The sequence below is a fragment of the Rhinoderma darwinii genome, chromosome 1, assembly GCF_050947455.1.
Source record: "Rhinoderma darwinii isolate aRhiDar2 chromosome 1, aRhiDar2.hap1, whole genome shotgun sequence".
NCBI classification, from domain to species: domain Eukaryota; kingdom Metazoa; phylum Chordata; class Amphibia; order Anura; family Rhinodermatidae; genus Rhinoderma; species Rhinoderma darwinii.
Window position 1 is genome coordinate 321,652,156 of NC_134687.1, and position 14,187 is coordinate 321,666,342.

The window sequence follows — 14,187 nt, forward strand, 5'->3', positions numbered from 1 at the left end:
TACGACTTCTGGTACACAGATCCTCTGGATACACGTTTATTGCTCAGGTCTTTTATTGCTTATATTGCTCTTTGATTGTAACTGGTTTCAAATACAGACTGTTGATTATATATGCTTTCGTCACTGTATGTTTTTCCCCACCATACTTTTCTTTTTTGTATGACTGTTTAACAGTTTAAGTAATTTGCAATGTCAGCTTCATGTACTAAGATTGTATCTTAATTTCTTTGCACTTTGGGCTAATGTGCCCCTGTTTATATGATGTTGCAATGTGTATTTCAAATAAAAACAGATTTGATTAAAAAAATATATGTTTATTTTGGATTTGAAAGGAGATCTGGCGACTTCCTTCTCCCCAGATGTAAATATGCATCTTTTGCACTTGAGTAAACTATCTGTCTGTGTGGACCTATATATTTGCACAATCTTTGATTCCGTTGTAAAACATCAGAAGAACAATGCATTATTATAACCCATTCCCATGGGTTTTCAAGGTGCATACAAGAAAACTCTTAGAAAATGTTCTCTAAATTGTGTAGGACACCTGAGTACTTATATAAAATACATCTCTCCCCTACTGATTCATGTTGGAGGTGCCACGGGCTCCAATTATCCCATTTGGTGATACTGCCCTCAGGTATGAAAATTCTGGGGAGACATAGAATGTGTCATGAATAAAATATGCTCGACTCACATTAAACTTACACCAGAAGCAATTTTAGGGCACGTTCAGACGTGGCGGAATTTTTCCGCTGCAAATATTATAGCAGATTTGGGGCAATTACGCAACGAATCTGCACCAACATTTGCATATTTGACAGGTAATTCAGACATTGCAGATATCACAGCGGACTAGCCACAGATTTCAGTTTTTACATTGCAAAGGCTGAAATCCGCAGTGAAATTCCGCATCTTCTCTGTAACGTCATGAGCATGCTGCGGAGGTAAAATTCTGCACCAGAGCCTGATTTCCACGCAGTTATTTTCTGCAACGTCTGAACTAAGTTTCCTAAAAATGTATAGAAACAAATGTAAAAAACAGCTGCTGCAGAATTCCACTGCGGACTGTCGGCAGCGGAATTCAACAGCAATTCCGCCACGTGTGAATGTGCCCTTACTTTGGCTCCCTTGTTCTGGTTACAGGCCGGCTCATGCTGATCTTTCTACTCAAATAATATTGGCGGCCAAAAAACTGATTCCTGTAAAATGGAGAGATGAAGATCCTCCAACTCTTCATATGTGGTTCTCCAAGCTACACCAGATCTACCGCATGGAGGAACTTGCAGGCTGGGAAAATAAAAATAGGAAAGCCCTTTTAAAAACCTGGCAGCCGTGATTGGACTTTACGACTGGAAAAGCCAGACTCATAGGCCATGATTCTCTGATCTGTCCTAATGTTTAAGCCCTGGCCTTGGTAGTATGGTGCCTTCACGGCTACCATTTATTACCAGAAGATTGATATGTACTTGCTCTATGTTATCGAATATGCTACTACTCGACCTCTGCTGCTCATTGTTCTTAGTTAGGACCTTATTCTTAACCCCTTAACGACCGCCGTATAGTGTTTTCAAACGCTGTTTTACACGAATCAGGCACTCTGCTCGTGAAGCCCAGGCTGTTGCTAACAGCCTCGGGCTTCAGGGCAACGATCAAAGACCAATAGCAGTGGTCTCCGATCATTTTTAACCCCTCAGATATGATGGTCAAAAGCGACCGCTGCTTCTGAGTGGTTTTAGAAAGAGGGGGCTCCCACTCTCACCCCATTGGCAACCCGCAATACAATCGCGGGTTGCCGATGGTTTTTATGGCAGGCAGGGGACCTAACAAAGACCCCCAGGTCTGCCTTTAGTAAATGCCTGTTTAGTAAATGCCTGTGGTGAGATTTTTTAACCTGCAGCATGTCAATTGTATTTGCGTAATCACTGCTTATTTGTTGTTATTAAATTCAATAGGGAGGTAAAACCCGCAACAAGAAGCAGATGTTGTGTTTTTTTGTGACGGAAATGTAGCGATTCTGCCGCAAAAAATGTGACTCTGTAAAAAAAAAATCTTATACTTACCCAGAACTCTGTGTATCTTTGTCTAGGCTGGCCTCCTGGGATGACGTTTCAGCCCATGTGACCGCTGCAGCCAATCACAGGCTGCAGCAGTCACATGGGATGAAACGTCATCCCAGGAGGCCGGCTGCAGGAAGGCAGAGGGACGCATCGCCATGGATAGGTAAGTATGAAACTTTTTGTTTGATTTTTTTTATGTACAGTTTTCCGCAGCAGACATTCCGGACAAAAAACTGCACCACAATTTATTTCCTTCTCTATTGGCTGCTTTATGATCTGTGTTTGAGGTAGTTTGAAATCCACTCTTATCTTATTACAGTCTTGGGCTGCAGATCATGTTTCAGATTGGCTGCTTTATATAAGCACAAGCCCACCACAACATTGATTTCCAATACAGCAAGAACAGAAGTACTACTACAAACAAATAAAACTGAATATTGTTCCATTCATTTGGGAGGCAAGCAAGCAAGCAAAGCATCCATGTTCTTGTGGTTCCAAGGTGCAATGTGACAGATAAAGGTGAGCAGAATGGGCCACCGAAAACGGACTTGGGTATTGCTACCAGCCAATATTCATGGAGTCCCCGTTATATATTTATGGAGTCCTCGATATTCATGATCTGTGGCTAGCCCGCCCACCCACCGCTGATTGGCAGCTTTCTCCCCATGCACAGTATAAGGAGAAAAGGTGTCAATCAGCGGACAACAGGAGGTGCTCAAAAAGTGATTTTAACAAAAACTTCTGAATGCTGACAAATGAGTGATACAGCGCTTGAATTAGGGTCTCTAGTACGATTTTATGCTGCCCTCAGATAGGTGACAGATTCTCTTTAATTCATAAGAAATATTGATAACGGATTTTGGAAGTTGACTTAAATTGAATCATTTGCGTGTGGTCTAATTTGTTGCCTAAGCACAACATATTCATAAAGCACATTCAACATTTATTTATTATTATTTATTCAGAATATTTTCTATCCAAAAAAAAATGTCAAGCACGCTAAAACAGGTTAGACCAGGATGTTACAACATTTCAGCCTTCAGTGAGCGTGCTTCAACATCTAATACTTGCTCCAAATTCTCATTTATTCATATGCTGATTTCGTAAAGGAAAATGGAAAAGAACACCTTTATGCATTTGCCGCACTGACTTCTATGACTTGGCACTTCACACCTTATTCAACAGACCGACCTTCTCAATCATTGAATTTTTCTAGCAGCGAAACAATTTACTGATCTCATGTTGCAATGTTTTGGGATATGAACATTAAAACATTTCTAAGGCACCAACGTTGATAATCTGACCACAACAAACCAGTTTCTATAGTAGCAATGCTATTGCTTGCAACCTTTGTATTGGCGTTTTAGGCAGCTTGTAAATGCATATGTCCTTAGCTACTAATTTCAAGTGCCAACATGTATGTACACAGAACTCTTGTATGTATTCAGGGATTATTTTATTGTCAAAGCATTTTCCCTACAAAAACAAATAAAAAATAAAATGATCAAGTTGTGTGTGTGTGAAGATTCATATAGACGTGAATCACATATGAATATTTCTAAATATGGCCAAATGAAGAGTGTCAAATTTCCAGTTTTAATTATATTGAATGTTAAGGATTCGGTATAATTACTAAAGGTCTCTATAGAGACATTTTTGTAAATTTAAATACTTTGTTTCTTTTTTATATTTTTATTATATAATTCAGCATTTTGCTATACATGCTCACAGCTGACTGGCCTTTAATGTGACTGCGTATTCACTGCTGAGTAAGCGCCTATTAGGCTGGATACACACGAGTATGTTCGGTCCGTAAAGGATGGAACGTATTTCGGCCGCAAGTCCCGGACCGAACACACTGCAGGGAGCCGGGCTCCTAGCATCATACTTATGTACGACGCTAGGAGTCCCTGCCTCTCTGTGGAACTACTGTCCCGTACTGAAAACATGATTACAGTACGGGACAGTTGTCCTGCAGCGAGACAGGGACTCCTATCGTCGTACATAACTATGATGCTAGGAGCCCGGCTCCCTGCAGTGTGTTCGGTCTGGGACTTGCGGCCGAAATACGTTCCGTCCTTTACGGACCAAACATACTCGTGTGAATCCAGCCTAAGGGTATGTTCACACGCAGTGGTTTCAGACATAATTCAGGCATTTTACGCCTCGAATTACGCCTGAAAAAACGCCCCTAATACGCCTACAAACATCTGACCATTGCTTGCAATGGGTTTTACGATGTTCTGTTCCCACAAGCCTTTATTTTAAGCATCCCTGTCAAAATACGGCGCGTAAAATGACGGCTCGTCAAAAGAAGTGCAGGACACTACTTGGGACGTTTTTGGAGGCATTTTTCTTTGACTCCATTGAAACACAGCTCCAAAAACGGCCGTACAATACGCTGTGAAAAACGCGAGTTGCTACAAAAACATCTGAAAATCAGGAGCTGTTTTCGCCTGAAAACAGCTCCGTATTTTGGGACATTTTTGGTCGCTGCGTGTGAACATATCCTAATAGTGAAACCCTTGCATGAGAATATATAATGTAATATTATAATACTAACTATAACTTATTACAATATTGTGACACTTTTTTAAATTATTTTAACCTTCTGTAGCATAGAAACTCTACATAGTATGACCTATAGAATACCATATTTGACATTCAGATTCTGTTCGTAAATACTGTTGCAGGAATACAAAGATGTTTGCATGTTATTTGCTTTACTGCAGTGCATTGAACACGTTTCTCCTGGAATCCGGCATCATTATTAAAATATTTAGAATTGTTATTTCCATGCAGGCATATGCAAAGATGGTGATCATACTCGGGTGACATGCTACTGGCAATCAGACCATCAGGCCATCAGGCCATCAGACCAAAGCAAAAGAAGCATACTAGCTGCTTCTCTGTATGCTACAGCATACAGAGAAGATCCTGCTCGCCTATTTCTCTCAGATACAAACTCTGAAGTAGATTGGAATACATTATACAGCAGTAAATAGCAGTGTAGGTGTGACTCAAGCTCTAAAACACTTACTAGAAACAGCAACGTGTCTGTGTCTCTCTCTGCTCCCCTCCGCATATACTTTTTTTTTCTTTTAAAACTTCTTTTTATTGAACAGTTTTTCCAAACAATTAAGTTTGTGGGGAAAACAGAAGGAAAGAAGGGAGGGGGAACGATGTAATACAATCAGCAGTCCAGAGGATCAGTTATATTTCCAGTAAACACAAATTACACATCATCAAGAGATTGACTTAACTGGTCAGGATAGGTAGATAGGGGGGGAGGCGGGAAAGGGAGAGAAGGGGGGGGGAGAAAAGAAAACAAAATAACTTTCAATTTTTATCTAGCTGTGCTTATGAAGAAAACAATGCAGATGAAACACTCACATTAGTTTTAAATTGTAAGCAATTCCCCACCCCATTGAATTTTAAAAAGAAAAACATAAATCAGGGATGGAGGCGTCCGCGGGAACCAGCCCACCGCACACTGCCACCCCAAGAGAACCCATCGTATCTATGCGGGGACAGGGGAGTAATAGGAAGGACATGAAGAAGAAGCATGGCTCTCGCCCACGCCAGACAACCACCAGGAGCACCTGTTCGTGGAACCAGACCGTTGGTTCAAAGCATTTCCGTATTTGTATTTGAATGTTTTGCGGGAGTAATGCAATGAATGTTTCCCATGTTTCAAAAAAAATTTGACCTGTAATTCCTTATGGAGAGAGGCCTCCACTCAGTCCATTTTCAATAGATAGGATAATTTATTCAAGAATAATTTGAAAGGTGGGGGCTGATTAGCAAGCCAGGTTTGTAATATGGCTTTCGTCCCTGCCGCCTCCACATAATGCAACAATTTATGTGCCCCAGGGGAACACCCATGAACTTCAGTGTCCAAGTACCCAAACACCGCCCACAGTATCGTATCAGGGACAAAATTACTGAGGTGAGTAGTAGTGAATGTGCGTATGCGAGACCAAAATAAACGAATGTGCGGGCACGACCACAAGCAATGGTAGAGATTGGCTGCATGTGCTTGACATTTTAAGCAACATGATGATTCATAGATACCAATCTTATACCCCACACTTGGAGTCAGATACGACCTATGAGCAATCTTAAGTCGCATCTATATCTATAGGGGTAGAGTTATGCCTATTGACTGCCACACAGGTTGCAACCCCCACACGAAGGAACTGGATGAATTCGGTAAAAATAGAACCCACCCCAGTACGGACCAGCACCTCATCCAAAAATGGCCATGCCACCATATCAAACGCTTTCTCAGCGTCAAGACTGATTAACATAGTCACCGGCTGCGCGGGATCCTGTGCCACGACCGTAGCGGCTATTGCAGATCTGATATTTTTTATACAAGTCCTACCTCGTGTAAAACCCGTTTGAGCATTAGACAAAAGATCAGGAAGGAAGCATTGCAACCTATCCACCAGTATTCTGGCCAGCAGCTTGTAGTCGTGGTTAAGTAACGAGATAGGACAGTATGATTGAGTCAGGGAAAGATCTTTATGTGGTTTAGATAAAAGCACTGTGTGCGATTCTGTGAAACGGTCAATGGGCATGGCGTGCAAAAATGCATCATTATATAAAGTAGTAAAAATCGGGATCAGTTTAGTGTTCCGAATCTGAAGTTATATCACCATGCTGCCATACTAGACCAACTCAAAGAATGGTGGCTCCCTCATTCTGATAAGAAATGGGTAGACATAGAAAAAGCTTCCCTAGGAGTAGATAACTTAAAAAATATATTGTACTCAAAAGCCATTAAATATAGGCCAGAACACGGCTCCACATCTACAGTACGCGCTACTTTACAAATTTGGAACAATTTTACTAAAAATAAACATCTTGATATGCCTACCAAAATAGAGAAAATCCCATTCCAAATCTTGAATGACTTTCTTCCAGATCTAGACATAAACAGCTGGATAAATGCAGGCTTAACATATATAGATGATCTATATGTGGAAAATAATCTATGTTGCTTCTCTGACTTATCATTCAGATACAAACTAGATAAAACTCAATTCTACAAATTTCTGCAGATAAGAACGATTATGAGAGAGATTCCATATCCATTAGGGTATGTTCACACGGCCTAATTACGGACGTAAATCGGGCGTTTTTGCACCGAATTACGCCCGAAAATAGCGCCTCAATAGCGCTGACAAACATCTGCCCATTGAAAGCAATGGGCAGACGTTTGTCTGTTCACACGAGGCGTATATTTACGCGCCACTGTCAAATGACGGCGCGTAAATAGACGCTCGCGTAGAAGAAGTGACCTGTCACTTCTTTGGCCGTAATTGGAGCCGCTATTCATTGACTCCAATGAATAGCAGCGCTAATTACGGCCGTAATTGACGCGGCGTTCAAGCGCCTGCACATGCCGGTACGGCTGAAATTACGGGGATGTTTTCAGGCTGAAACATCCCCGTAATTTCAGCCGTTACGGACCCCCACCGTGTGAACATACCCTTACTCTCCCTACCTATGCCGGCTTCTACGTACTTAAATAACCAATTAAAAACAATTAAAGGTATTCACACGTTTTATCAGATTGGTTCCCAATCACTTACCTTTGAAAATCAAACACATATATCTAAATGGCATAGAGATCTGAACGGCCAATTCTCAAGAGACCAGTGGTTAAGAGCATTCTCCATCTCTCTTAAATCCTCATCCTGTACTAATCATCAAGAATTATATTATAAAATATTCTATAGATGGTATCTCACTCCGTATAAACTTTCCAGAATATATAGTGATGCATCGCCCCAATGTTGGAGAGGTTGTAACCATTTGGGATCCATACTTTACATATTTTGGGAATGTCCTTTATTATTAACCTTTTGGCAATCAATTAGCGCACTACTAAATGAGGTTACAACTCAAAATATCAACCTCACGCCGGAACTTGGGTTACTACGGCTTGGAATTGAGGTTATTCCCAAACAATTCCAAATTGTAACATGTCATATATTAATATCTGCCACATCAGCTGTAGCGTTCAGATGGAAAACATGTAACATCCCGACCATCACAGACATCATTAAAAAAGTCAATACAAACTATCAATATGAATATATTTATGCCTGTAGTATACAACGACATGACCGGTTCTGTAAAGATTGGATGTGTTGGAATAATTCTGTATATGCCGTACCACGCCCTTTCTAGTGGGAGCTCATACGTTGTCTGTTGTATACATATTATTTTTTCTTTATGATGACCTGTATACGTTCTTCACAACATTTATTTTATTTACCTTTCTTTTATTACCCATATTATTTTGAATCCCATTTTCTCAAAATGTTAAAACTTATAGGTTAATTATTATTTGAGACTAACTATTTACTTCTACATGCGAGTAGAACTGTTATACACATATATTTTCTGATGTCTCAACTGTTTAATAAAGACATATTGAAACAGAAATGATATTATAAAAATCGGGATCAGCTGCGGCGCCAAAATGTTATAGTATTCTGATGAAAATCTGTCTGGACCTGGAGTCTTCCCATTAGAGGCTGTCAAAATAGCTCGCCTCACCTCATCCTCCTGTATCTCTGCATTCAATATGGCTTGTTGCTCTACAGTGAGCGAGGGCAATTCAACTGTGTCCCGAAAGGAGTTAATGTCTGGAGGAGAGGCCGGGGCCACTCTATAAAGGTCTTCATAGTAAGCTGTAAAAATGTTTGCTATATCTGTTGGGTCAGTAGAGACAATTCCTGTAAGGGGATTACGTAGGGACAAAATCGGTTTGTAGGGATGTTTTTGTTTTGCGAGGGTCGCGAGTAGCTTACCGGCTTTATTCCCTCATCTATAAAACCTGTTATCCATGGATTTAACCTGCCAATGTGACTCAGTATGGATAAAATCGTCTAACAAATGTTTTGCAGTTTGGTAAGTCTGTTGGTTGAGTGGGGTAGCCTCATCTATGTTGTAATGTCCGTGGTCGCTGACCACGAACTCCTTCCATCCAGTCGACGCCCTTCTCTCAAGAGATGTCTGCACATACGGCCGTCCTGCTCCACTATGACCACCAGGGTGCGCTCACGAGCTCAGTCCAGACTTAAGAAGCATGTTGGTGATTTGAGCTAATTGCTCCAGAGCACCCTGGGCTATAAGAAGGTCCCAGCCCAATCCTCCCACGCCTGAGCCTTGTTGTTGTATCCCTAGTCTGTCTTGCAAATGGCCCCCTAGTGTTTCCTGCTCCCAGTGTTTTCCTGTTCCTGTTTCCTGTTCCTGTATCCTGAATCTAGTGTCGTGCTTGCTGTAGCCGTGCTGTACTGTATTCTATGCCTGACCTGTCTCTCCACACCTGACGTCCACCTGCTGCCAAGTTCCTGCCTAGCCTGCCTCGCTACTATCTGAGCTGCCACAGGTACCCTTTACAAACTATAAACATTTACCTGCGTCCTGTTGGCCAGCTGCCATACCGCCAAGACGGTACGGGCCAGTGGGTCCACGAACCAGTCGTGACAGTAGGCTCAGGCCATGGACCCCGCTGGTCAATCCAAGACCATGACGACGTCACAAGAGATGCGGGCGGATTTGCTGGATCTCCAGTCTCGACAGGACCAACTCCTCCAAGCTTTGAACACTCTCGTTCGTCAGCAGGAAGCAAGAGCTGCTGTTCCTCCTACTATACCTCCTGGCAGTGTTGATCCTCAGACTACACCTCCTGGCAGTGTCGACCCGTGTTTTTCTTTGCCACTTCCAGACCGCTATGATGGAGACGCAGGTTCCTGTCGTGGATTTTTGAACCAGTGCCAGATACATTTCAGGACATTTTCATCTGACGGCGCAAAGGTCGCATTCATCATTTCTCTCCTCACCGGAAAGGCTCTTGCATGGGCGAACCCTATCTGGGAGAGACAAGGACCTGAGACCCGTGACTTCCAAGCCTTTCTCCAGACCTTTCGCATGGTATTTGAGGAGCCTGGACGGGCCTCATCTGCAGCGGCTGCCTTGATTAAACTACGCCAAGGAGACACCTCCGTGAGTGAGTACGCCATCTACTTCCGCACCCTGGCGGGAGAACTGTTGTGGAACAATGAGGCTCTGGTGGCGGCATTCTGGAATGGACTGTCCCCTAAGATTAAGGACAAACTTGCCGCTCGAGACCTGCCATTTACCCTGGATGACCTCATCCTTCTGTCCGCCCGGATTGACATACGGATCCGAGAACACCTCCAAGAGGTTAGTCGGGAGGGAGACCCTCCTAGTCTGGGACCTACTTTGCAGCAACCCCTGCTGTCCTCAGATGTCGATCCTCCTAAGGAATCTGTGATGATGGACCGGGGTAAGCTATCCACCCAGGAGAGACAACGCAGACGCACTTCGGGACTTTGTCTCTATTGCGGCCTCGGTGGCCATCTTGTGCACCTGTGTCCCCTAAAGCCTCAAAGCCTAGGGTTGCTAGGAGTGACAACCCTGGGTAAAAAGGGACTTTCATCCAAATTGTCCATACCAGCGACCATAGTGTCCGGCGAGAGAATGCATCAGGTCTCTGCGTATCTGGACTCGGGATCCGCGGCTAATTTCATCCGTAGAGACTTGGTGGACCTTCTTCAGTTGCCTACCATCCCTATGGAGAGCCCGTTGACAATTGCTTCTGTCGATGGTCTACCCCTGCCTAACCCAGTTGTTGCTGTGACCAAACCACTGAGGTTCCAAGTAGGGGCCCTCCACTCCGAACTGCTGTCGTTCTATGTCCTACCCAGAGCCGTTGATCCTGTGTTGCTGGGCCTGCCTTGGCTCCGATTTCATGCCCCAGTCCTGGACTGGACCTCTGGAGAGGTTCTCCAGTGGGGCCCCGAGTGTCACAATCGTTGCCTGGGACAGATTCGTTTGGCTCAGTCTCCTCTGCCTCAGTCACTGGCAGGATTGCCTAGTCATTTTGCTTCATTTGCGGACGTCTTCAGCAAGAAAGAGGCGGAGACACTGCCCCCACATCGGGCGTATGACTGTCCTATTGAGCTGGTTCCTGGTGCTTCCCTTCCCCGTGGCAGGGTATATCCTCTCTCTCTGCCAGAGACTCTGTCTATGTCCGCCTATGTTAGAGAGAACTTGGAGCGGGGCTTCATACGCAAGTCTTCCTCCCCGGCAGGAGCCGGGTTCTTCTTCGTCAAAAAGAAGGATGGTTCTCTTCGTCCCTGTATAGACTACCGGGGACTGAACCAGATCACGGTGAAAAATAAATATCCATTGCCATTGATCTCAGAATTATTTGACCGTATACGTGGTGCCAAGATCTTTTCCAAGTTAGACCTGCGGGGGGCTTACAACCTAATCCGGATTCGCCAGGGTGATGAATGGAAGACTGCATTTAACACCCGGGACGGACACTATGAATATCTAGTAATGCCCTTCGGCCTATGTAATGCTCCCGCGGTCTTCCAGGAGTTTGTGAATGACATTTTCCGTGACCTCCTTTATGTTTGTGTAGTAGTCTATCTTGATGACATCTTAATTTTTTCTCCAGATCCTATGACGCATCAGAAACATGTCCGTCAAGTCTTGCTGCGATTAAGGGAGAATCAACTGTATGCCAAATTGGAGAAATGCGTATTTGAGAGAGATGCTCTACCCTTCCTCGGCTACATCATTTCGAATAGAGGCCTCAAGATGGATCCTGAAAAGGTAAAGTCCGTCCTGGAATGGCCACGTCCTCAAGGCTTGAGGGCCATACAGCGCTTTCTGGGATTTGCCAATTTTTACAGACAGTTCATCCCAAACTTCTCTTCATTAACATCTCCTATCTCTAACCTCACCAAGAAGGGCATGAACGCCAAGGTGTGGACTCCTGAGGCAGAGTCCGCATTCAATACCCTGAAGAGTGCCTTCACATCAGCCTCTATCCTCCATCATCCAGACGTTTCCCTACAGTTCTCGTTGGAGGTGGACGCGTCCTCTGTCGGTGCTGGTGCACTCCTGTTCCAGAGAGGTTCCAAGGGCAAGTCAAGGGTATGTGGATATTTTTCTAAGCTCTTCTCTTCCGCAGAACGCAACTACTCGATTGGGGATCGAGAGTTACTGGCCATCAAATTGGCCCTGGAGGAGTGGAGACATCTGCTGGAGGGCGCAGCTCACCCCATCCTGATTTTTACGGACCACAAGAACCTCACCTACCTCCAGACAGCCCAACGGCTGAATCCTCGTCAAGCCAGGTGGTCACTGTTCTTTGCCAGGTTCCAGTTTGAGCTCCATTATCGCCCGGCTGACAAGAATGTGAGGGCCGATGCCTTATCCAGGTCTTTCGAGACGGAGGACACTATGGAGATGCCCCAGAACATTATCGACCCGTCCTGTATTGTTTCAGTCAACCCACTGCAAGTTGGGGACATCCCTCCAGGGAGAACTTTTGTGCGCATGGCTGAACGAAGGAGAGTCCTCCGCTGGGGACACGCCTCTAGACTGGCAGGTCACGCGGGGATCCGTAAGACCCGGGATTTGATTGCCCGTCATTTCTGGTGGCCCACGCTGCCCAAAGATGTTATGGACTTTGTTTCCTCCTGCTCTGTGTGTGCAACTAACAAGGTCGCTCACTCCAGACCCGCTGGTCTGCTCCAGCCATTGCCTGTGCCCGATGCTCCCTGGCAGTATATAGCTATGGACTTTATTACGGACCTGCCCCTCTCTGCCGGATGCAGCACTGTCTGGGTGGTCGTGGATCGATTTTCAAAAATGGCCCACTTCATTCCTCTGACCGGTCTTCCGTCTGCTCCCCAACTGGCCAAACTGTTTATCCAACACATCTTCCGCCTGCACGGCTTGCCACAGCATATTGTGTCTGATCGGGGGGTTCAGTTCACCTCGAGGTTCTGGAGAGCCCTCTGCGGACTTCTAGGTGTGAAGTTGGACTTTTCCTCGGCCTACCATCCTCAGTCCAATGGACAGGTCGAGAGGATCAATCAAATCTTGGAGAACTACCTGCGTCACTTCGTCTCTAGGCAACATGATGACTGGGTACAGTTGCTCCCATGGGCTGAATTCTCCTACAACAATCATACCAGCGAGTCCACAAGGAACACTCCGTTCTTCATAGTCCTTGGCCAACACCCACGAATACCTCTCCCGGTTCCTGATTCATCCAAGGTACCAGCTGCTGACGCAGCCTTCAAGGACTTTCTACAAATTTGGCGGCAAACTCGATCCTCCATCCTGCTGGCGGTGGATCGTATGAAACGGAGGGCGGACACAAGGAGAAGAGAACCACCTCAGTTTCTTCCTGGCACAAAGGTCTGGCTGTCCTCCAGGAACATTCGACTAAGAGTACCGTCATGCAAGTTTGCTCCCAGGTTCTTCGGTCCTTTCGAGATCCTACAGCAGATCAACCCTGTCGCATACAAGCTTCGGCTGCCTCCTACCCTCAAGATCCCCAACTCCTTCCATGTTTCTCTCTTGAAGCCAGTGGTTCTGAACCGCTTTACCAAGACTCCAAGCCCTGCTGTTGCCTCCAGCGGCCCTTCAGACACCTTTGAGGTTAAGGAGATCTTGGACATTAAAAAAGTAAGAGGAAGAACCTTTTATTTAGTAGATTGGAAGGGGTTTGGTCCAGAAGAGAGGTCCTGGGAGCCAGAGGAGAATCTCAACGCTCCTACCCTCATCAAGAAGTTTCTCTCTCGTTCTGGTCCCAAGAGGAGGGGGCGTAAGAGGGGGGGATACTGTAACGTCCGTGGTCGCTGACCACGAACTCCTTCCATCCAGTCGACGCCCTTCTCTCAAGAGATGTCTGCACATACGGCCGTCCTGCTCCACTATGACCACCATGGTGCGCTCACGAGCTCAGTCCAGACTTAAGAAGCATGTTGGTGATTTAAGCTAATTGCTCCAGAGCACCCTGGGCTATAAGAAGGTCCCAGCCCCATCCTCCCACGCCTGAGCCTTGTTGTTGTATCCCAAGTCTGTCTTGCAAATGGCCCCCTAGTGTTTCCTGCTCCCAGTGTTTTCCTGTTCCTGTTTCTGTATCCTGAATCTAGTGTTGTGCTTGCTGTAGCCGTGCTGTACTGTATTCTACGCCTGACCTGTCTCTCCACACCTGACGTCCACCTGCTGCCAAGTTCCTGCCTAGCCTGCCTCGCTACTATCTGAGCTGCCACAG